This window comes from Lynx canadensis, chromosome B1 (assembly GCF_007474595.2).
Source record: "Lynx canadensis isolate LIC74 chromosome B1, mLynCan4.pri.v2, whole genome shotgun sequence".
NCBI classification, from domain to species: domain Eukaryota; kingdom Metazoa; phylum Chordata; class Mammalia; order Carnivora; family Felidae; genus Lynx; species Lynx canadensis.
In genome coordinates, this window is record NC_044306.2 from 199245018 (window position 1) to 199267894 (window position 22877).

A 22877-nucleotide genomic window follows, 5' to 3' on the forward strand; every position below is an offset into this window, starting at 1 on the left:
ACTTGCAGCATGGGAGACAGAGAGGGCGGAAATGGACCTTGTGCTCAGAATTGCAGGTGGGGTGGGCAGGTTTCTAAAGGCAGAACCCACAAGGTTACCAAACTTCTTCTGAAGGAATGATGATCGGTGCTGAGGGAGTTACACTGAGGACCGGATGCAGGATTGACTAGGTAGCTAACAGGTGTTACGTTGTCTCTATTTCAGTCCTCAGTAGAGGAGGCCTTCCAAGAGCTGGCCACGTTGTAATTGCCACAAGCCAAGCGTTCATGGTGTTCCCAGAATTGAAACAGGAGCCCCTGCATGGGTCCTGCTTCCTCAGTGTCCTCCCAACTCCCTTCTGAGTGAGGGTCTTAGCAATACTTACTTCACTTTTGGAGTTTCCTCTTATAGGTGCAATCCCCAGGCCCTCCTAACACCTCCCTGCTGGTTTGCAGGTTCAGATTTGGTTCCGCCTACCTAGGCTCTTAGGTAGCTATCCATGCCAGGGGGTGCTGGCTTCTGCTTGACATACCTGCACCTTCGTCCACCTTACCCCGCAATGGCGAGGTAGGTCAAGGCTACCTGGAGGCTTTCTGGAGGAAGTGATGCCTCAGCCTCACCTTAAAGGTAAAACAAAGGCACATGCCATTTGTGACATGTTTGCAAGAATGCAGGCATGATGGGGCGCCTGGGTGGCTCAGTCGGTTAAGCGTCTGACTTCAGCCAGGTCACGATCTTGCGGTCCGTGAGTTCGAGCCCCGCGTCGGGCTCTGGGCTGATGGCTCAGAGCCTGGAGCCTGTTTCCGATTCTGTGTCTCCCTCTCTCTCTGCCCCTCCCCCGTTCATGCTCTGTCTCTCTCTGTCCCAAAAATAAATAAACGTTGAAAAAAAAAATTAAAAAAAAAAAAAAAGAATGCAGGCATGATGCAGTTGGAACGCAGAATGCCTTTTGGAGAGCACAGGGCAGGAGCTAAAGGGGCAAACGGAAGCCAGGCTATGGACCTTTCTGAAGGCTTTTCGGGCCTTGTTTGGAGCCCAGTATCCCCATGTGCAAACCACAAGGGAGGCTGGACCAGGGGTTCGCAAAAAGTTCCCAGGAGCCCTGAACTTGGCAGAATTGCCTTTTAAAAATTCAGATGTCCTTCAACAGTCCTTCAGACGTCTTTTAGAGCTGGTTTGTCCAAATTAGGAGACAAAAAAAAATCAGTGCTATATTCGTGACAGAAATACGGGAAAATAATGACAACCATAAAATCCAGATGTAGGTGTTTCTGTTCTATTCCCTTACTTTCCTGTGCATTTGGAAAGTTTTACAGCAGAATGTCCAAAATAAGTACATCATTACATCTTTGCAAATGCGTCTATATATGTGAAAGGAGAGGGAAGTTTCTACATCTTGCTCCTGAGCCCTGTTCTGTTCAATGTTGTCACCAGTTATTTGGACAATAATCTGGAAAGGATGTCTACACATTTCTCGGTTGATGTGCTGGGAGGAATAATGACTGTATTAGAAAATGCAGTGTGTCAGAATCGAGTGCCAGGACAGCTCTAGTTTTTGTTGAGTTTGTTTCGTTTTGTTTGAAACCCTTCTACGTTTTGGGACTCTGTGTAAGTTCATTTGGAAAATGGGCTCTGATGCTAAGATCCATTTGAAAGCCAGGGACCTAGATGGCCTCCCCAAACTCTCACTGAAGCCAGTGGCTTTGATTTCGTCGTTGTGACCTCGTCCTGACACGAGGATCTGATTTGTCCATATTTGCCTATAAAAGAATATTGGAGGGGCGCCTGGGTGGCTCAGTCGGTTAAGCATCTGACTCTTGATTTCGGCTCAGATCACGATCTCCCAGTTTGTGGGTTCAAGACCCACTCCAGGCTCTGTGCTGTGTGGAGCCTGCTTGGGATTTTCTGTCTGTCTCTCTCTCTCTCTTTCTCTCTCTCCCTCTCTGCCCCTCCCTGGCTCACTCTCTCTTCTGTCTCTCAAAATAAATAAATAAACATTAAAACAAGAAGATTGGAAATTTACACTCTTGCCTCATCATGACAGTTCAGAAACTCCAGCAGAGGGTGGAGAACCTTTGCACTCATGGTTTGTGGACCAAAAAGCCATGTGAAACTAGAACCCTGAATGAAATGATGTGGATGGAAAAACAGAAGTTCAAGCCACGACTGTGGGAACAGGAGGAAGGAGCAATTCGGTCATTTAAAACTTGTTTTCGAGGGGCGCCTGGGTGGCGCAGTCGGTTAAGCGTCCGACTTCAGCCAGGTCACGATCTCGCGGTCTGTGAGTCCGAGCCCCGCGTCAGGCTCTGGGCTGATGGCTCGGAGCCTGGAGCCTGTTTCCGATTCTGTGTCTCCCTCTCTCTCTGCCCCTCCCCCGTTCATGCTCTGTCTCTCTCTGTCCCAAAAATAAATAAAAACGTTGAAAAAAAAATTAAAAAAAAAACTTGTTTTCGATTAAGAAACTATTTTTTAGATCAGTTTGAAAGCAGTTCACAGCAAAATTGTGTAGCAAGTACAGGGAACCACTCCCCCCTCCGTATCCCTCACTCCCAAAAGCTTCCCCCGCTATCAGTTTCCTCCAGGTCCTTTCATGGCTCGAAAGCTCCTTTGTTCTTTACAGCTGAATAATATTCAATACATTAATGCATTGTATTAATACAGTGTAATAACACCTTGTCTGCATGTACCGGTTTATTGAGCCACTCACCTGCTGAAGGACATCTTGACTGTATCTAAGTTTTGGCAACTATGAACAAAGTTGCTGTAAACATCCATGTGCGGGTTTTTGTGTAGACATAAGTTCTCAGTTCATTTGTGTAAATACCAAGAAGCACCATTGCTGAATCAAAGAGGGAGAGTACGTTTAGTTTTGCAATAAACAGACAAAACATCATCCTGAGTGGCTGTCCTGTTTTTCATTCCCAGAAGCAATGAGCAAAATTTCCTATTGCCTCCCATTCTCACCAGCATTTGATGTTGTTAGTATTTTGGATTTGGGATGTTCTATAGGTGAGTACTGGTATCTCGTTTCCATTGCAATTCCCTAATGACATATGATGTTGGATACCTTTTCATATGTTTTTGGGAAAGATAGAAACATCTTTTCAAATGTTCACTTGCTGTCAATAAATCTTCTTTGGTGAGGTTTCTGTTCACATCTTTTGCCCATCCTTTAATCAGATCGTTTGTGTTGTTTTGGTTGAGTTTTAAGAGTTCTTCGTATATTTTTAGATTACAGATCTTTATCAGATGTATCTTTGCAAATATTTTCTCCAGGTCTGTGGCATATCATCTCATTCTCTTGACATTGTCTTTCCCAGAGCAGAAGTTTTTAATTTAATTGAAGCCCAGATTATCAATGATTTCTTTCACAGATCGTGTCTTCGGTGTTATATCTAAAGAGTCATCACCATAGGGCACCTGGTTGGCTCAGTTGGTTAAGTGCTGACTGTGGTTCAAGTCATGATCTCATGGTTCATGGGTTTGAGCCCTGCATCAGGCCCTGTGCTGACAGCTCATAGCCTGGAGCCTGCTTTGGATTCTGTGTCTTTCTGCCCCTCCCTTGCTCATGCTTTCTTTCTCTCAAAAATAAATAAACATTAAAAAAAAAAGTCACCACACCCAAGGTCATCGAGATTTTCTCCTGTTTTTTTTTAGGAATTTTATAGTTTTGTGTTTTACATTTATGTCTGTGAACCAATTTGAGTTAATTTTTGTGAAAGGTATAAAGTCTGTGTCTAGATTTTTTTTTTCTGATATGTGCATATCTATTGTTCCAGTACCATTTGTTGAAAAGACCATCTTTGCTCTATAGTATTGCCTTGGCTCTTTTGCAAAGATCAGTTCACTGTATTAATGTGGGTCTGTTTCTGGGTTCTCTGTTCTATTCTATTGATCTATTTGTCTGTTTTTTCACAAATACCATGCTGTCTTGATTATTGTAGCTTTATCATAAGTCAAAGTGAGATAGTGTCAGTCCTCCAACTGTGTTCTCCTTCAGTGTTAGGAGTTGATTATTCTGGGTCTTTTGTTTCCCCATATAAACTTTAGAAATTAGTTTGTAGATTTCCACAAAATAACTTGCTGAGATTTTGACTGGGATGGTATTGCATCTATAGATGAAGTCAGGAGGAACGAACATCTTGACAATATTGAGTCTCCCTATCCATGAACATGGGATATCTCCCCATTTAATTAGTTCCTATTTGATATCTTTCATCAGAGTCTTTATTTTTGATATAGCTGTTATATAACTTGTGAGATTTATACCTAAGTATTTCATTTTCTTTAATACTAATGTAAATGGTAATATTTTAAATTTAAAATTGCATTTTTTTTCATTGCTGGTATATAGGAAAGCAATTGGCTTTCATATATTGATCTTGTTATCTTGCAACTGTGCTATAATCAATCACTTCTTAGTTCCAGATTTTTTTTGGTCAATTTTTTCAAATTTTCTACACAGATGACCATGTCATCTGTGAAATAGACAGTTTTATTTCTTCTTTTTCAATACGTGTATCTTTTATTTCCTCTTGTTGTCTTATTGCATTAGCTAGGACTTCCAGTATGATGCTTACTTTGGATTTAATCTGCTTTTCTTTTTCTAGTCTCCTATAATGGAAACTTATTGATTTTAAATCTCCCATCTTTTCTAATATATTCATTCAATGCTATAAATTTTCTCCTAAGCACTGCTTTTGACGCAACCCACAAATTTTGATGAGTTGTATTTTCATTTTCATTTAGATCAAGTTATTTTAAAATTTCTCTTGTGATTTCTTCTTTGATCCATGTGTTATTAAGAAGGGTGTTGTGCAATCTTCAAGTGTTTGGGGGATTTTTCCAGCATATTCTGTTATTGATTTCTAGTTTAATTCCATTATGGTCTGAGACCAGACACTGTATGATTAGATTCTCTTAAATTTGATAAGGTGTGTTTTATGGCCCAGAATGTGGTCTATCTTGCTGAATGTCCATGTGAGCCTGAGAAGACTGTATATTCTACTGTTGGATGAAATAGTCTGTAGACATCCACTGTATCCAGTTGGTTGATGGTGTTGTTGAGTTCAGCTATGTCCTCACTGAATTTTGGCCTGTTGCGTCTGTCCATTTCTGACAGAGGGGTGTTTCAATCTCTGACTTTAATAGTGGGTCATCTATTTTTCCTTACAGTTCTATCAGCATTTGCCTTATGTATTCTCATGCTCTGTTGTTAGGCACATACACATTAAGGCTTGTTATATTTTCTTGCAGTATTGGTCCCTTTAACCGTATGTAACTCCCCCTTTTTTCCCTGTTAACTCTTCTTGCCAAAGTATCCCTTGTCTGAAATTAATATCGTTTTTACTGCTTTCCTTTGATTCATGTCAGCATGGTATATCTTTGTCCATCCCTGTACTTAAAAAAATTTTTTTTGATGTTTATTTATTTTTGAAGGAGAGAGAGACAGAGCGTGAGGGGGGAGGGGCAGAGAGAGAGGGAGACACAGAATCCGAAGCAGGCTCCAGGCTCTGAGCTGTCAGCACAGAGCCTGATGCGGGGCTCAAACCTGTAAACCATGAGATCATGACCTGAGCCAAAGTCAAAGGCTTAACTGACTGAGCCACCCAGGCACCCTGATCCCTGTACTTTTTAAAATCTATATGTGTCTTTATATTTTTGTAAAAAAAACTTTATTTATTTTTGACAGAGAGAGAGAGAGAGAGAGAGTAGGGGAGGGGCAGAGAGAGAGGGAGACAAAGGATCCCAAGCAGGCTCTGTGCAGAGCCTCATGTGGGGCTCAACCTCACAAAATGTAAGATCATGACCTGAGCCAAAATCAAGAGTCAGATGGTAACTGGCTGGGCCACCCAGGTGCCCCATGTGTCTTTATATTTTAAGTGGGTTTCTTATAGACAACATATAGCAATTAACAGACAGTTTGTTCTCTTGACCCAGTCTGACAATCTCTGTCTTTTAATTGCCATATTTTGTACCATTGACATTTAAGGTGATTACTGATACAGTTCAATTAATATCTACACTGTATCTGTTCCTTTTTCTATTTGTCACCCTTGTTCTTTGTCCCTATTTTTGTTCTTTGTCCCATACTTCTGCCTTTTGTGGTTTTAACTGAGCATTTTGTATGATTCCATTTTCTCTCTTTTCCTAGCATATCAATCCCCCCCCCTTTTTTTTTTAACTTTCTTTAGTGGTTGCTGAAGAGTTTATAATATGCATTTTCAACTAATCCAAGTCTACTTACAAATAATACTACTTTACTTCACTGGTAATGTTAGTTCTTCAAAATAACAAAATATTTCTAATTCCTCCCTCCCACCCACTTAGACATAAGCATATTATATAGATAATCGAATACATTACTATCATTATTATTTTGAATAAAATTAATTGTGAGATTTATACCTCAGTATTTCACGAATATTCTGAACAAAATAATAACCTATTGATTATTAATAGATAATAATCAATAGATAATATTAACAGATAATAGTCTGTTAGATTAATTAAGAATAAGAAAAAAAGTTTTCATTTTTACCTTTACTTATTCATTCTCCTGTGTTCTTCTTTTTATGGAAGGCTGAGTTTCTGACCTATATTTGGTTCCTTCGAAGAATTTCTTTTAACGTTTCTTGCAAGGCAGATCTGCCGGAGACCAGCTCCAGCAGGTCCAGGGGTTCCCAAAGGAAGAAAAGCGTCGGTGAAAATAAAACAAAACTAAAATAAAAAACTAAAACTAAAATAAAATGGACACAGACAACAGCAGTGTGTTGAACTGGCCGATTTATTGTAGCAAACGTGACATCATATTTGCTAGTGATTTCCTTGTAACATACGTCATCTATGTTTTTCTAACGTTACCTAATTTTGAAAATGTTCCTATGTATAGACAACCTTTAAGAAATAACATGATGATTTTCCCCTAACTTTCCCGCATACCCTTTGTAATATCACAGATTAATCTCTTACATTATTCCATTATGCATCTGCGTTTATCTATAATCTACAAAGCATTTGCTTTGCTGTTCTCGTGAAAGGCCCTCCGTTTCTCAACACCTCAAGTGGAACAGTTACAGGGGCATGACCTCCTAACCACATGAGGCCAGAAGAACAATGTGTTTGCTTCGCTCCGAGGTGCCAGAAAGGGGCTGAAAAAGCCTTAGAAACCCATGCCTCATACATTCTCAGAGAGACAATGCGCCTAGAAACTAGTGAACCGTTCTGTACCTTAACCAACTAGGTTCAGTCATCATCTGGAATGCCTCCGGAGGCCAGGTGGGCCTAGGGGTTGAAGTCACCTGTGCCCAGAGATACACTCCTTAGTTGCCGGAGTGGGGCTTTCAAAGCCATATGTCTCTTCTTTACAGGCCCTCTTTGCTGGCAAAGGGATGAGGCTATCCTTCCTGTAAGTAGAGGAGTCTCCATAGGGGATGGCAAGGGCTAAACATAAGGCCACACAATTTCTTGTGGAACCTTATTTTTTTCCCCTAATGGTTCTTTTCCCAGGGGGGCTGCAGAGGGCAATTCCCCAACAGACAATACCCCAGGTACTTTAATAAGGCCAAATTACCTAAAAGCGGGAGTACGAGAAGCTTCACTGTCGGCAGGCCTCCCTGCAGTCACCAATCCGTCCACAGCCCGGTCCTGCCACTCAGGCTGGGTAGCTCGGCTTCCAGCACAGATCTACTGGCAACAAATTCACTCAATGTTTGTCTGAAAAAGTCTTTACTTTTCATTCATAGTTTGGAAAAATTTTTTAATGTTTATTTATTTTAGAGAGAGAGAGAAAGAGAATGTGAGCAGGGGAAGGGCAGAGAGAGAGGGAGACACAGAATCTGAAGCAGGCTCTGGGCTCTGAGCTGTCAGCACAGAGCCTGATGTGGGGCTCAAACCCACAGACTGTGGGATCATGACCTGAACCAAAGTCGGAGGCTTAACTGACTGAGCCACCCAGGCACCCTTACCTTTCATTCACTCTTGAAGGATAATTTTGCAGGGTATGGAATTCTAGGTTGGTGGGTTTTTTTTCTCTCTCAGTATTTTGAGTATTTCACTTCATTCTCTTCTGGCATGGTTTCTGAGGAGAATTTGGTGTAAATTTTATCTTTCCTCCTCTGTAAGATTGTTTTCATCTGGCTTCTTTCAAGAGATTTTTTTTTAATCTTTGATTTTCTGAAGTTTGAATATGATATGCCTAGGTGTAGTGTTTGTTTGTTTGTTTGTTTTAGAATTTATACGTTTTGGTGTTTTCTGAGCTTTCTGGATCTGCATTTTAGTATCTGATGCTAATTTGAGGAAATTCTCAGTCATTATTGCCTCAAATATTTCCTTTGTTCCTACCTCTGTGTTTTCTCCTTCCAGGTGTTCCCACTGCATGTATATTACAGATTTTGTAGTTTTCCCACAGTTCTTGGATACTCTGTTCTGTTTTTTTCTCTATATTTAAGTCTCTTTTCCTCTGTATTAAGTCTCTTATGGTGTGCCTCTCTCTGTTTTTATTTTATTTTTCCTTCCCTTCTCCTATGTTCATCTGTTTGACTCTTAAATTCCACGTGAGTGAAACCACATGATATTTGTCTTTCTCTGACTTATTTTGCTGAGCATAATACACTCTAGTTCCATCAACGTTGTTGCAAATGGCAAGCTTTCATTCTTTTTCATCACTGAGTAGTATTCCATTCTATGTATGTACCAAATCTTCTTTATCCATTCATCAGTCAATGGACATTTGGGCTCTTTCCATAATTTGGCTGCTATAAACACTGGGGTGCATGTGTCCCTTCGAATTGGCATTTTTGTATCCTTTGGATAAATATCTAATTGTGCGATTGCTGGGTCATAGGATAATTCTATTTTTAAGTTTTTGAGGAACCTCCATACTATTTCCCGGAGTAGCTGCACCAGTGTGCATTCCCACAAACATAGCATCCTTGCCAACATCTGTTGTTTCTGGAGTTGTTAATTTTGGGCATTCTTACAGGTGTGAGGTGATATCTCATCATGGTTTTGATTTGTATTTCTCTGATGATGAGTGACATTGAGCATCTTTTCATGTGTCTATTAGCCATCTGGGTTTCTTCTTTGGAAAAGTGTCTGTTCATGTTTTTTGCCCATTTCTTCACTGGATAATTTGTTTTTAGGGTGTTGAGTTTCATAAGTTCTTTCTAGATTTTGGATACTAACCCTTTATCTGATGTGTCATTTGCAAATATCTTCTCCCATTCTGTCAGTTGCCTTTTAGTTTTGTTGATTGTTTCCTTCACTGTGCAGAAGCTTTTAATCTTGATGAGGTCCCAATAGTTCATTTTTGCTTTTGTTTCCCTTGCCTCTGGAGACATGTCTGGTAAGAAGGTTGCTGCGGCCAACGTCAAAGAGGTTGCTACCTGTTTTCTTCTCTTGGATTTTGATGGTTTCCTGTCTTACATTTAGGTCTTTCATCCATTTTGAGTTTATTTTTGTGTATACTAACCCCATTTCATGGATGAGGAAACTGAGGCCCAGGGAGGTTAATGTATCCTAATTCCTGGGGTGGGGTGGGCGGCCCTTTAACCTCCACTCCCTAAGTTCCCATTGGTCTCCCATCTGACTACTTATGCCCCATTTGGAAGAGAACACCCACATGCCTTGTGCATCCATGATAGGTCCTTGGCCAACTGTGGACAATGGGATCTGAGCAGAAGTGAATATAAGCCACTTGAGGCTTAGCCTTGAAGTGAGGAATCTAGAAGTTTCCTCAGTTTTTTCTTCCCCCAGATGGCATAGGTACTAGACGTCAGAGAATGGTCTGGCAGGCACTAGGCATGAGCTAGCATGAGGTAGAAAGAAGTCTTTACTATCCTTAGCCACTGAAGCTTCAGAGTTTCTGTGCTGTGGTGGTGCATTGATCACCATCATACCCCAACATCTACCCTTCAAGGAAGTCCAGCCTGGCCCACTGCAGGGTCTTCTAACTGGTTTTCCTATTTCCACTGTAGCTTCTACAATGTATTCTCAGCCCCAAAGCCCAAGGGATCCTTTAAAAATTGAAGCAGATCATACTGTGCTTCAGCTTCAAACTTTCCACAGCCACCCAACACACCTAGAAATCAACCCCGATTGCTGTGGCCTATGCCCGGGGTCTGGTGCCTAGTGACCACTCTGCTCTTATTTCTGGCATGTTCCCCTCACTGCCTCTTTGCATCCCCATGACCCCCTCCCCACCTGCTGATCCTCAAACACACATGCACTTGGTACCCCAGGACCTTTGCACTTGCTGTTCCCTTTAGTGGAATGCTCTTTCCCAGATATTCCTATGCTGTCTCCTTTGATTACTTCTGGCCTCTGTTGAAACGTCCTCTTCTCAGAGATTTCTTCTCAACCAGCCCATCCATAACAGCATCTCTCCATTACTCTCTAGCCCCTGCCTTAACTTATCTCTCTTTGTAGTATTTAACCAACTTGAGGTGTTATATATTTATTTGCTTCTTGTCTACTCTTCCTTTTACTTTAGAATCTAAGCCCCCTGTAGACATAGTGTTCACAATTGTCTTGCTTTTGTAATGCCAGCACCTAGAAAAGGGTGTGGCACACAATAAACCTTTATAATGAATGTTTGATGTGTAATGAGTAAATGTATACATTTAAGATTTTTTTAAAAAGTTCTTTATGTGCAAATGCACTTCCAAGGCAAGTCTGCTAGACCTCCTCACCCTCAAGCAAATTCCCATCTGCCCTATGTAAAAATTCTAGTTCTACCACATTCACACATCTATCTATCCATCCATCCATCTACCTAATTCTCTTTACGCATCTGTCTACCTGTGTCCCATCTATCTTACCTCTCTTCCACTTATCTCTCTACCTACCTACCTACCTACCTACCTACCTACCTGCCAACTGCTTACCTGTATCATCGACATACCTACCTCTCTAAAGCATTCTGATGCCTTTGTAAAAGCTATGCAGAATCCAAGGCTAATTTACATACCAATCACATGTAACATGATGCCTGAAATTTTTAAGCAGTCATGCATGCTGCTGGCTCGAGATGCCAGTCTGAAACCTGGCAAATGGCCTCAGATTTGTGCCATTCTAAGCCTTGACCTTTAGTAGGAGAATGCTGCTTGCCTGCGATCTGCTCCATGAGTACAGCTACAATGGTCCATGGTGGCCGGAATTGTGGTGGGAGATTTCCCCATATTGCCCAAGGGCCTGCAATGTTTGGCTCCCACCTGAGAACCCACTGAGGGTTGCATGGAAGTATCAGAGGCAGGATGGGGATTTCTGGGTTCCTGGGGTTGTTATCTGGGAAGGCACCCACCTTTCTGGGCAGACAGGGCTGATGTGTCGGGTGAGCTGATGTATCGGCCCAGAGCATGAGTCAGAACTCCTCTTGCTCATGGGTGTTGTTCGGAGAGCCTACGGAAGATTCTGGAAGCAGTATTCTAAAGAAATGCAAGGTTTGAGCCTCAGTGGACAATATAGAGCCTGGGCTCCAGTCCCAAGGGGCCCCACAAAACTGAGGATGGCACCAATGGGGATGGGGCCCAGGTGTGCCTCCACTGGAGGAGCATCTGGTGAGGAGGGATGGGTCAGCAGGATGCGCCCACAGGCACGTGCAAGGGGCCGGAGAGAGTGGACGAGCAGGATGACCACTGGGGCGGACATTAAGGAGAGTCACTGAGAAGAGCCAACGTTGAGCAAGTGAGCGTGTTGGGTGGGTACCATGAGTGACAACGGAAACTAGAAAGCAGACAGGGGTTGGGGCGCCCGGGTAGCTCAGTTGGCGAAGTGTCCAACTCTTGATTTGGGCTCAGGTCGTGATGTCACGGTTCGTAAGTTTGAGGCCCATATTGGGCTCTGTGCTGACCTGGCCAGGGGATGGGGATTCTCAAAAGAAGAGACACATCGGGTGAGGTCTGGGGCTTTGACACACTAAGCTTCCAGTGTTCTCTCTACGGAGTCCAGACGCATTACCCTCCCAGTACATGGGTGTGTAACAACATACACAGAGTACTGTCCACCAGGCATGCTCACCCAAGCCTCTGTGTCCAGAGTTATTACTGGGGTTTCATTACAGAGGCATGATTGAGTCAATCCCCAGGCCCCCTTCCCTTCTTGGAGGCGGGGCTGATACCACCTGGCATGACGTCCCACCCCTCTCATCACTTGGTTGGCCAGCCTCTCACTCCAGTTATCTCATTTGCATAAATTATCAGGTGGGGGCTGAGAGGCCTGCCACGAATAACAAAGACAGTCTTGTCACTCAGGACATCCCAAGGGTTTAGAGGCTATTTCCCAAGCATGGGGACAAAGGCCAGCCAGATTCTTAATTATCCAACGGCATATGTGGGATGTATGGCATACGAAGGTATGTTCTCAACATAAAAGTACTCAAAAACGTCTGTTAAATGAATTAGTGAACAAGAAAGAATGAAAAAGAGAACTTGGGGCTCTCACTTATTACCCCACTCTCACACCAGCTTTTATACTGAATTAGTCACCGTTCCATTGATTTCTGAGTTGGCGATGTTTGGTCTTCTCTTGGGATGGGAGACAGAGTTTGCCCCCCCGGTGTCAGTACAGCAGCACCCCCTCCCCTTATCTGTGGTGTCAGTGGCCCTCAGTCAGCTGTCGTCTGCAACAGAGGACTCTCCTCCTGACCCATCGTCCGAGTCCGTAGTCGCCTCACGCTGCATCATAGCGACTCTGTCCTCACCCCACTTCGTGTCCCCACCCGGGCATTTTATCATCTCACATCCTCACAAGAAAAAGAAAGGTGAGTACAGTACCATAAGACATTAGGAGAGAGCGCGGGGCCACATTCACATGATGCTTAGTCCCATGTATTGTTATAGTTGTTCTACTTCGTTACCGTTAATCGTTTACTGAGCCTAATTCATAAATTAAACTTCATCATAGGCATGTAGATATAGGAAAAAACATAGTATATGTAGGGTTCAGCATTATCTGAGGTTTCAGGCACCCAGCGGGGGCCCTGGAATGGATCCCCTGTGGATAGGGGGTGGGGGGGGCGGGGATTGGCTACTGTATTTAACCCCGGGGCTTCAGCAGAACATTAATTTGACCCCCCACAAGTTCCCAGCAGAAATGGTCCATTTCATCGTTTTCCTCTCCCGATCCTCCCCTGAGGGCAGGTAAACAAGCACTGGTAAAGGATAAAACCATCTCTGTCTACAAGAGCAGATCCACCCCAGTTAGCTGCAGATGTTAGATGCTGCTCAAAGGAAAGATTCCAACGGACCAGCAGACAGAGAACCCGGAAGCGACTTCTGGTTCTTTTAATTAACCCCACCCCACGCTGCAGTTTTAGTGACTGCTCCGAGGGCCCCGGCACTCTTAGGGGAGCAGAGGCGCCTGGCGGGGCACCTTTGTGCAGCCCCGGGCCTGGTCTCAGGCAACCGGGTCGGGCACGGGGAGCGTGGATCCTACCAAAGACATCAGTGCTGTACGGGCGGACAGGGAGGCGTAGCGGCTTGGCATCTTGGCAGGAGACAGCTGGCACTGAGGGAGAAACCAGCGCATCTTGTCATTGCAGAAGCAACTGGCAATTATTTTGATGAGACAGGTTATCTCTGGTTAATTTCAGCATGCACCAGGACTGCCTTTGGTATTTAAATCCCAAGTCTTTCCTTTCCGTTCTTTCTCTCTGTCTCTCTCTCGTTGGCCTCACTTTGTCTCAGTAGTTACATAAGCCAAACAGGTTTCTGTTAGCAAAAGCAAACAGCACACATTTAAATGTTAATAATTTAATAATAAAACGACCGCTATGAATCACCATCTGTAGTTCTCATTTGGACAGCGGCCCACGTAGCAGGCGCGGAGATAATAATCCTGCTGTACAAATAAAGGAGCCTGGAAGAGAAAGACTGAGGAGCTGGCCCAAGGCCGCTCAGCTCATGGGTGGTAGCCTGTACCTGAAGAAGAGAGTCCCGACCTCAGCCCCACCCAGGGGCCATTTTTAAGGCTTTTTGCAAAAATCATCCATTTCTGCCGTTTTATATCCTGCTTTTTTTTTTTTTTAGCTTATACTTATATTGGAAGCATTTTTCCATGTTCTTGAAAATGCCCCATCACCAGGATCTCTAATAGCTGTGTGCTGTGGCATCACGTGACTGTCCTATCTTCCTAATGTGGGTCTCTTAGATTGTTTCCAGTTTTTCTCTAGGGCAGGGCACTGCTACATTGTTTAAATTGGGGCTTGGGAGTCATTGTTTGGTTTGGCATCTGGCTTGGATTGAATCAAGGTCCAAGCCAGGGAGGTTGGTGTCTTGTGTGTTCTACACAGAGGGTGACCCCTGTGCCTGCTCTCCATCCTCTCGGGACCCCAGCTTACTGGAGCAGAGAAGCCTGCATCTTTGATTCAGAATTTTCCCATATCACAAAGTTGCTCTGGGAAAAATGCTTGTGTTGAACCTAATGGAGAAGGGAGCACGGCCCTATCAGGGCTCGGGGAAGCCCTGTGTACAGGGGTGGGTGCCTTATTTTCCGCAGCCAGGCAGGGGGAACAGAGGTGAGGTTAGCCCAGCGAGGCAGGCAGTCGGGAAAACTTGGGAGGGGGAGTGTCAGAGTTGGGTCGGCTGGTGTGAACAAACCTGACAAATCAAACGAGAAACATTGTTTCTGACCCATAGGAGAGAGGCACTGAGATTTACTGAGTGTCTGCTACGTGCTGGACATCATGCTAGGGTCTACACGCCTTCATTTAATCCTTCCAGTGGCCCCCTCTGCAGGCTAGGGTTTTTAGTCCTTTTCTGTAAATAAATTATTCTAGAACTGGTGCTCAAAACCATCACCCTGAACTTGGAATGGATCAGATGCCCTGTGAAAGCCCCCCATGCCTCAAGACTGATTTTTTAGGAGCCAGAAACAATTTGCACAGAAATGAAAACGCTCATCATTTTTATTCCAGCCACCCGGGAGACCTACAGAAAGGAGTGGGAAGTGTTATTTCAGAGCAAATGACAGACATGTCAGTGTGAAGGCACACTGTCCGCCCCCCGCCCCCCTCCGGAAACACAGCCACGCAATCTCTCGAAAGAGTGCTGCAGCAGGAGAGAGGCTCAGGAGTAATTTTTGTTGAATAAGAAGGATATTTGCGAGTACACACACTCCACTGCTCTCGCCTGGGGCAGAGAGAAAGTGAAACTTTCCTTCTTCGTTTCCTATATAATTAAACTCAAAGTTTCCCCCCTCGCATTGCAAAAGTGGTTGGCAGGAGAACCCGGAAAGCTCTCAAGGTCTTACCTACCTGACTATTGCTCGCAGTCAATACATCTTCTTTCGTTAGGTTCAGCTTTCATTGTGGAAGCCGGCTGAGGGGGTAGAACATATTCACGCATCTGTATGTACAGAGGCCTCTTTCCCACCCCGTCGGGGAGCTGGACTCCTCCAGGATAATCACACAGCAGGGAGAAAAACCCCACCACAAACATGCAGCCTAAACATCAAGCCAAGTCAGAAAGGGACCTGGGTGTTGTCCTTAGGGCTGGGAGGTGTCTCGGGTCCCCGGGACCACCCCAGGTCTGATGGTTCACTAGGACTCACAGGACTCTGAATGTCAGGACTCCCTACTCTCCACCCATGGCTGGGATTTACTCCAGTGAAGGGATTCGAAGCAAAATCATCAAAAGGAAAAGGCACACGGGGCAAAGTCCAGAGGAAACCAGGAGCAAGCGTCCAGGGTCCTCACCCAGTGAAATCACTTAATCCGCCAGCAATGAGTGTGACGACACAGGGGGCATGTTGTCCACCAGGGGACCTCATCAGAGCCTGAGTTCAGAGTTTTTATTAGGGACTGGCCGCAAAGGCACCCTCTGCTCGGCATGTACATGACTCCTGACTCCCAGAGACAAAGCAGGTGTTCGGCATAAGCCATCCTCTGCATGCTGTAGACTTTGGGAGTCGCTTTCATCAGATCTGGGAGTGGTGGGAGCCCCCCTCCCAAAATCCACACGCCCCAACACCAGCCTCGGGCCAAGCTTGCATGCAGGCCTCTCAGAGGAGGGAAGCCTCAAGCCAACGATGTTGACTTCTTCTGCACGGGAGGCCTTACCTCTGTTAGATGACATCAGGTGGCCCTGCTGGGCTTGAGGAATTCTGTCCTCGAGTGGTCCTTCTTTCAAGGAGCCCGGTTTGGCGGTGGGCACTTTGTAAGGGACTTTCATACCGATTTACTCACGGTGCCAGCGTCTTCAGTGGCGTCAATTGTCTTTGCAAATCCCGGAAGAGTTTTGGGCGTGACCTGGGCATGAGCTGCTCAGCTATGCAGAGTGCTCTGGCCCGTCCACAAAAGTGCTCTATTTATGTGCATTTTTATAGCACCCCTGAGAATATTTTTAGATGAATTCATGACAGGCTCCGTGTGAATCAGTAAGGAACATGAATATTGCAAAACAGGCGACAGGGTAATTTGCCGCCCATTGTCTGGCAATTTCCTGCCATCATTTGGAGGTGTTCTAGGCCTGTCTTCCTGGCTGGGAATTGCGTGCTTTCGATTTGTGGCCAGAAGCTTGGCCTCTGAGTTGTCGGCTGGGGAGTTAGTGGTGAGTTATTCATGGCTTCATAGGCCTGAGAAATAAACACATCTAGGCCCTTTATTTTACAGATCAGGAGTAATGTTATCCGCACCACCAGCGGCCACCCCAACTTCTGATTTTTATTGTGTGCTTCTTGAGGACGCTGCTCTGTGCTTTATTTTCGTTCTCATGTCAAATCCTCATAGTAACTCTTTTGAGGAGGGAAGGGACCTAGCAGATGAGGAATCGAGGCACAGAGAGGTTAAGTAACTTATTCAAGATCGCCCAGCACACAGCTGAAAAAGTGGATCCCAGGGCCCTTAACCACTTAGAAGCCTGCCCTTAGAGGCAAAGCCACGTGTGGGACATCACGGAGGACTCAGTGGTGGAAGCAAGTCTTGAACCTGAGACTCTTGGCTTACCTTTAACCGTGGCTCCCCAGCACCCACACGATTATGCGTGGGCTCCTCAGGCTGACAGTCAAGGCCAGTGATGACCACTCTCTGGGCCTTCGAGGACTCGCTTTCCTCTGTTGACAACTGTCCAACCCAAGCCCATCCCCACCTGCTCATGACGTGGTGAGCGTGGCATCGCCTTTCTCGGCTTCCCGCCATCACCGTACCTCCACTGTGTGTTATAACTGCGTGTTTACTCTACTTTTGTCTCTACTAGACTGCACGCTCCTTGAAGGCAGGGGGCTGCGGTACTTGTATCCAGAAGACAGGCTGGGAACCCGGGCCCTTGTTGGTAAGGAAGCAGGTGTGTAGAGCCCGAGAGAAGACAAGCCTGGGCCCTTTGTAAGTGGACCCAGTGGAAGGTGAAATGTGGAATCCATGAATGAGATGGCCCAAATCAGGCCTAGAGATTAGCTAGCACAGTCATCTTGAAACTCTCATTTTATTGCATGGGGCACCTGGGCGGCTCAGTCGGTTGAGCGTCCGACTTTGACTCATGTCATGATCTCACAGCTTGCGAGTTCGAGCCCCGCGTCGGGCTCTGTGCTGACAGCTCAGAGCCTGGAGCCTGCTTTGGATTCTGTGTCTCAACTCTCTCTGCCCCTCGCACTCTTACTGTCTCCCTCTCTCACTCAAAAACACACATTAAAAAAAAAAAAACCCATAGGGGCACCTGGCTGGCTCAGTCTGCTGAGCTTCCGACTTCGGCTCAGGTCGTGATGTCATGGTCTGTGAGTTGGAGCCCTGCGTCGGGCTCTGTGCTGACAGCTCGGAGCCTGGAGCCTGCTTTCGATTCTGTGTCTCCCTCTCTCTCTGCCCCTCCCCCACTCGCACTCTGTCTCTCTCTCTCCCTCAAAAATTAAATAAACATTAAAAAAAAATTTTAAACCCTCGTTTTATTGCAGAATACACTTTTCAAATGGAGCCTTACAAGTTTCCCAAAACATAAAAGGAATCCTGTAGCAGAAGGCTCATATCTCCTACCTACCCTTTATGACTCTGCTGAAATCTTCCCTCTTTCTTGAAGACTCATGGCATAGTAATCATGATGGCATGGGCTTTGGTGTCAGGTTCATTGTCTTTGGGTGCTATAACAAGGAACCCCTAAATCTCAGTGGCTTAACACAGTGAAAGTTTATTTCTCATTTATGCCACCTTAAAAGGCCAGGTGAGCAGAGACACTCTGCAACATGAAATCATTCGGGGACCCAGGCTCCTTCAGCTCCCAGGCTCCGGGAATGGTGCCTCCACCAGAGTCTATGTCTCTTCTGGTCTGTCTGTGAATGATCGGACAATAAGGAAAGGGAATGAGTGAAGGGAAGGCACACAAACTCTTAATACCTTGGCCGAGGTGACACACGTCACTTCTGCTCATGCTCCTGTGGTGAGAAGTAGCCATGTGGCCGCATCCAGATGCAAGGCACCGAGAAGTGTGGGTGTGCCCAGGAAGAGGAAGGCTAGACGCTGGGAGCATGGAGGAGGAAGGGCTCTGCCATTCCACTGGATTCTCTATGGCTTTCAGATGCATTTCTCAACTCCTTTTTCTGCTCTTAATGAAACTTCACAGGATGGCTGCCAAGGGTTAAACAAAGTGAGGTATATAGATGTCTAATGCATACTGAGCAGTCAATCAGTATTCGTTCTCTGTCTCTTCTTCTCCCCAACTCCAGTCTTTCAATATGCAACAGAGATACTGATGGGATCACCTTTGTGTTTTCTATACTGAGTTGGACTACAGTACTGGTTAAGAGATGGGCTGCGGAGTCCAACTACCTAGGTGTGAGTCCCGACCCTCCCACATGCCAATGGTGTGACTTGGGAAATGCCCCTATGGCTCTGATCCTAAGGTTCATCAGCCCAAAGAGAAGTTACAAACAGTACCTGCCTCGTAGGGTTGTGAAGACGATGGAATGAGTTCAGACGTGTCCAGTTCTCGGGGTAGTGGATGGTATGTCGCATCTATGACCTATTTTTATTATTACATGGTGATTGATACACAGCAGAAACTGAATTTTAAACATTGTTTTAATGTTTATTTATTTTTGAGAGGTAGTGCATGAGCGCGGGAGGGACAGAGAGGGAGGGAGACAAAGAACTCAAAGCAGGTTCCAGGCTGTGATCTGTCAGCACAGAGCCCAACGGGGGGCTCGAACCCGCAAACTGTGAGATCATGACCTGAGCTGAAGTCAGATGCTCAACCGACTGAGCCACCCAGGCGCCCCAGCAGAAACTGAATTTAAAACACAAACCCTTATTAAAGCGCCTGCTCTATACTATGCAGTACCAGTCGGTGTTCACATGTCAGGGCCACACATCTCAAACTCAGTGAATGTTTGTGTAATGAGTTAGCAGAACAGCCCTCATCGGCTGGCTCCTACTATCACATAAGCCTTCAGGCTGCCTTTCATCTAGGCCTCTGCTGAAATCATTCCTGGAGAAGACAAACATTAAATCATTACAGCCATCACTTGGAAACCAGCTTTCAGGACGGTTGAGGAAGGCGTCTCTGCAGGGGGGCGCAGGCTTTGCTGTGTCTTTCAGCTTTCTCCAGCCCTCTGCAGAGGTTCCTTCCATCCTCCAGCTCTCCCAAACTGAGATACAAAATCTCCGTAGAGATGCCCAAAGCAACACCTAGGAATGAGTGATATGAAAGCTGCCCCCTTTCTCACCAGGCTCCTGAATGCCTAGAAAGGAAGAGAAGATTTCTTCCCCGGCAGCATCCTTCTAGTTTCTGCACATCAATTCTTGGACACTGGTCGCTGCCGTAGGCATGGTGATAAGTGGCTCTCTAAAAATTTTTTTTTTTTTTTTTTAAATTTTTTTTTTCAACGTTTATTTATTTTTGGGACAGAGAGAGACAGAGCATGAACGGGGGAGGGGCAGAGAGAGAGGGAGACACAGAGTCGGAAACAGGCTCCAGGCTCCGAGCCATCAGCCCAGAGCCCGACGCGGGGCTCGAACTCACGGAGCGCGAGATCGTGACCTGGCTGAAGTCGGACGCTTAACCGACTGCGCCACCCAGGCGCCCCTCTAAAAATTTTTTTTTAACGTTTTATTTATTTTTGAGACAGAGAGAGACAGAGCATAGGCAGGGGAGGGGCAGAGAGAGCGAGACACAGAATCTGAAGCAGGCTCCAGGTTCCGAGCTGTCAGCACAGAGCCTGACAGGGGGTTCAAACCCACAAACCGTGAGATCATGATCTGAGCCGAAGTCAGACGCCCAACCGACTGAGCCACACAGGCGCCCCAAGAGGGTCTCTAGAGTGGGCATTAGCAAGGCTCCTGGAAAGGTGGCTATAGTTGCTTGAATCAGTGTCAGTGCTGGATCGCATTAGGGACCAAGGTCACATCCAAGAATAACCTTCTGCGTGGGGTGAGGGGAAGGGTCCTGCTTATTGGGCGGCAAGAGGTGCCCGTGCAGTCCTGGGTACTCACTCCTTACACCGGTTTCTCTGAGGGTCTTGCTGTTGCCCTGGGGAGGCGGCAGGGGTGGGGTGGGGTAGTTCGGTACCTCTGCCTTCCTGAGGCCTGTCCAGCCCCTGGCTTAGCAGTTTATCACACTTTCTCCCACTATGCTCTGTGCTTGTTGGTTGTCACCCTAGTACTTAGGGGCATGGCAGAGTGTGTAGCCCATAACAAAGGCTTAATTGACATTTTTTTTAATGTTTATTTATTTTTGAGAGAGAGTGAGCAGGGCAGGGGCAGAAAGAGAGGGGGACAGAGGATCTGAAGCGGGCTCTGTGCTGACAGTAGTGAGCCCAATGTCCACTTGAACTCACAAACCATGAGATCATGACCTGAGCCAAAGTCAGACGCTCAACCGAGTCACTCAGGTGCCCCAGATACTTTTAAATCAATAAATGTGCCATTGTACTTGGCTGCTTAACATTGCCACCTTGACTGTGAAGTTGGGAGCCCGGATAGTGCTCTTGTCCTTTAGGGCTCCAACGTGAGGCGGGCCTTGCACAACCTCCCCCCATCCACCTGTTCGCCACCTGGCCAAGTTGGCAACTCTGGGCTCCCTGGTCTGTAAATGAGCGTTTCTGCCCCCAGGGCTGTTGCGAGGCTGAAATGGGATAATTTACTTGTTTGGGGAGAGTTTCAGCAGTTGCAAGCAACAATAATTTTGTCTGATCGAAGCTAAAACTGTTGTTGCCAAAATCGGGAGCAGCTCGCAGGGCTGGTGGCAGGGCTGGTGAGCCGGCCCCGAAGCTCTGCAGCCTGGCCAATGCCACCCCCGTCCAGCGGCCTCCAGTGTGAGCTACCGCGTGGCTGGCACAGGACACCGCGGCCATCAGGCTCCCACTGCCCCCAAACCCCAAACCCTAAACTGCTGCGCAAGGAATTCTGGCCCCGCCGCTTAGCGCCCCGCCTCCTGCAGAGTCCAGGCCTCCTATTGGCTGAGCCCGGGTCACATGGCGCTCGCTAGCTGCAGGGGATGCTGGGAGACGGGCACCTGGCGTGGTAAAGCCGCGTGGGGAGGTCTGGGCTGTGTGTGCCGCCGGGGCTGTGAGGAGGGAGCTCCCCGAGGGGAGAAGGGGGCTCCTGATGCTGGGCAGCCACCAAGTACACTGTAACCGGGGGTCAGCGTTGATGTCCAGCCACGGGCAGCACGCGGCTCCTTGGTGAGTCGCCGGGGCGGCTGCTATGGTGGCCCCAGGAGGGGAGGGGATGGTGGCCCGGATCGGCTTGAGCGGATCGGCTTGAGCGGTCTAAGTGGTGACAAGTATTTTGGAGATAAGGCAGTGTGGCGGTCAGCTGGGGCCGCCAAAACAAAGTACCCCAGGCAGCCTCTCAGGGAGGGGGCGGAAACTGAGGTTTACCCAGCAGGGGGTTATTCTGTGACAGCCCTGCGGGCGGAGCCCCGTTCCTTCCAGGGCTTGTGAGGGAAGGATCTGCTCTAGGGTCGGCTTCTGGGCTTGCAGGTGGCTGTCTTCAGCGTGTGCCTGTCCTTCTCCCTCCACGCTTGTCTCTGCGTCCATGTCTCCCCCTTTGATAAGGACATCAGTCACTTTGGATCGGGCCCACCCAAATAACCTCATTTCAACCAGATTCCCTCTGTAAAGACCCTTTGTAGCAGGATTCTCGCTCAGATAGATAGTCGGGGCACCGAAGCTTTTCTTTCCAGGAAGCAACTTCATTCGTGCCGGCACCGCTCCGTTGGGTTCGAACCGAAGACCTGAACGCCACGTGGTGTAGTTTCTTATACATTTTTTACTTCCTTGTCTCCCATATATGGTAATACACAAACATGTCGTCTGATTAAGTGGCCTCATGTTACAAGGTCGTGAGGGATGTTGTCACGTGGGCATACAGTCAGGCTGCCTTGAGGGTTTTTTCTTTTCTTTCCTTGGGAGGGGACCCTACCACACCCTGTCTCCAAATACCTCACATCCTGAGGTCCTGGGGGTTAGGGCTTCCACTTATGAACGGGGGGGCGGGGGGCATGTCACAATTCAACCAGTAACACCGGAAAGAGTGTAGATACACATGGGAAGAGAATAGATACCACATAGGGATAGGATGCTTCCCTCATCTCCTGCCATCAGCCCATTTGCCTAGGCCAGAAACCTTGCAGTCTTCTCCGTTCCTCTTAGGCGTGTCTAGAACCCTCCCTCCCAGGATCTGGGGCCAGTCTCCAGTTGGTCTTGTCCATCCTACTCTCAAAACATATCTCGGATCCACCCCCTTCTCTCCACCTTCACTGCTGGGTCCAGGCCACCGAGATCTTGGGACTGTTGCTGTGCCTCTCAACAGAGGGCCAGCTTCCTCCCTAGCTTCCTTCTAGGTCCTTCGCGACTCTGAACCAGAGCAGTCCGCTGAAAATGTAAACCACTCCATGTCCTCCCCTCACTTAAAACCCTCCAATAGCTTCCCATTCCACTCGGGCCAACACACACACACACACACACACACACACAAA

General features: G+C 46.6%; 1 protein-coding gene across 3 annotated transcripts in view; it reads left to right on the top strand.

Moving 5' to 3' along the window:
* The window catches only part of SLC2A9 (solute carrier family 2 member 9), a 256488-nt gene that overhangs the window by 42831 nt on the left and 190780 nt on the right, over positions 1 to 22877 (top strand). The gene's annotated exons all lie outside the window — the stretch shown is intronic.